The sequence below is a fragment of the Nannospalax galili genome, unplaced genomic scaffold (genome assembly GCF_000622305.1).
Source record: "Nannospalax galili isolate Female #2095 unplaced genomic scaffold, S.galili_v1.0 scaffold218, whole genome shotgun sequence".
Taxonomy (NCBI): domain Eukaryota; kingdom Metazoa; phylum Chordata; class Mammalia; order Rodentia; family Spalacidae; genus Nannospalax; species Nannospalax galili.
The window spans coordinates 4121131-4123422 of NW_008343207.1; the positions used below are offsets into that span (position 1 = coordinate 4121131).

At 47.9% G+C, this 2292-nt stretch overlaps 1 protein-coding gene across 3 annotated transcripts in view; it reads left to right on the top strand.

Moving 5' to 3' along the window:
• The window catches only part of Ift81 (intraflagellar transport 81), a 136110-nt gene that overhangs the window by 117280 nt on the left and 16538 nt on the right, over positions 1-2292 (top strand). The window lies entirely within an intron of this gene.

The following is a 2292-nucleotide window of genomic DNA, read 5'->3' on the forward strand; positions in this document are numbered from 1 at the left end:
TTATTTTTTCTCTGTGATTTTGACATGTGAATTTCTTTTGTAGTTTCTGATTCTTGTGTGAGACTCAAGCTTTCAAGTTTAGGTCTGCTGCTTTTTGCAAACTTTATATGCCTTTATGGTTTACTTTTTGGGCATGAAAAGCTGATTCCTCTAAGCTTCCGGTTCTCTCTTTTGATTTTATATTGGAGTGGCCAGATTGCTTTTCTCTTCAGGAGTTCCCACAGAGGCCCAAGTCAGATGAGGATCAGATGCTCTCAGGCTTTCTCCTAAGGTCTGGATTCCTCCAAGAAAGATTTTGGCCTCAGGAATTTGGGGGTTGGACTGACCTGCAAGCAGGTCCCAGGAAAGATACTGGTCTCAGCCAGCCATGCCACCCAGAGATGCAATGGGAGATGGGGGTGGGAAGAGGCCCCAAGGGCTCCTGGGGACTGCACTGAGGAACTGGGTTGGTCTGGATGCAAAGGATCGGGAAGCAGAAAGTTCAGCCCCTGGGTCCAGGAAAGAGGCTAGCAGCAAGGAAGCAGCCCAGGGAAGCAGAGGGAGGTGAGGACAGGACCAGGCCCAGACTGCTCCTGGGGACCACAAGAAGGAACTGGGTTGATCAGGATGCAAAGGATCAGGAAGTAGTGTGGTTCCCCCAGTGTCTGGGGCACCAAGACAAGGAATGAGACAGTACCCAGGCTAGGAGGAGAGAAGGGTTGGGGAGATGGGAGGGTGAATGACACTGAGAGAGTCAAGGCGCGGGTAGAGCTATGGACTTACCCAGGAGAGAGGCTGGTGGGTTGTGTAGGCCCAGGGAAGCAGAGGGAGGTGAGGGCGGGACCAGGCCCAGAGGGCTCCTGGGGACCTCAAGAAGGAACTGGGTCCATCTGGATGCAGGGGATCAGGAAGCAGTGGTGGCCCTGGGCGGACAGGTCAGCCCCGAAATCCAGGAAAGAGGCTGGTGGGCCGTGCAGCCCAGGGAAGCAGAGGGAGGTGAGGGCCTGTAAACATATGTTTAAGGAGGGACTAGAGAGATGGCTCAGCAGTTAGGAGCACTGGCTGCTCTTTGAGAGGACCTGGGTTTGAATCCCAACATCCACATGGCAACTAACAACTAACCCTAACTCCAATTCCAGGTGATCCAATGCCCCCTTCCAAGGGCACAACACTGATGCACTTACATATATGGCAGGCAATACACTCATACACATAAAATAAAAATAATTTTTTTTTTAATTTTAAGGAAAAAAAGGGTGGGGATTGGAACACAGCTCAGTGGGTATAGTGCTTACTTTGTAAGCATGAGGACCTGAGTTTGGATTCCCAGCACCCACATAAAAAGCTGGGTATCAGCCAGGCATAGTGATGCATGCCTTTAATCCCAGCACTTGGGAGGCAGAGGCAGGAGGATCTCTGTGAAATTGAGGCTAGTTTAGTCTACGTAGTGAGTTCCAGGCCAGCTGGGGCTACAGGGAGACCCTGTCTCAAAAAGACCAAAAAAAAGTTGGATGTGACGTCTTGCATCTGTAATTCCAGTGCTTGGGGGAGAGGGAGAACAGGTAAATCCTAGGGACTCAGTGGCTGGCTAGCCTAGTGGAAATGGCAAGCTCCAGGTTCGGTGAGAGACCCAGTGTCAAAATATAAGGTGGAACATGATCCAGGAAGACAACCAGTGTCAACACATCTGGCCTGCACATGGACACACACAGACAAACACATCTGCATATGTACTCAAGGCGCACATGAAATGAAAGACAAGAATTGTTTTGGTGCTGATGGTTGAGTCTGGGCCTCTGTGTACTGACCTCGAGTCTGGGCACATGACTGCCACCAGCATTCTCATCCATGCCTTTACTGATCAGAAGCTAAAAGAAGAAAGGTTGTGCACAGTCGCCTGTGAAGCAAGCCCTTCTTAATCCAGTAATCGTTTTCTGGACACTGAGGTAGATTATGTTTGCAGAGGATTAGCTGTTGGCTTGGTGTGCTTCCATCAACAACTAGAATCCATTAATTAGAATATAAATTCCATTCTTGCAAACACTTGAACTACTAGATGCCTTTTACAGAAACCATGTTTTATTCCCTCAAAGAAAATCAACTCACAAGATTATTAAACCTAAAGGCTAATTCTTTTTTTAGCCCTTCACTATCCTTGCTGCTCTTAAGTTTTGAAACTGTTGACAGATATTCCCAGAAATGCTTAGGGTTCACCTTCTGATTTATTACTTCCCATTCTTGATCCACACAGAAAGAGTGTGTGGATTAAACACAAAGACAGTTCCAAAATTACTTTATTAACTGAAGCAGAAC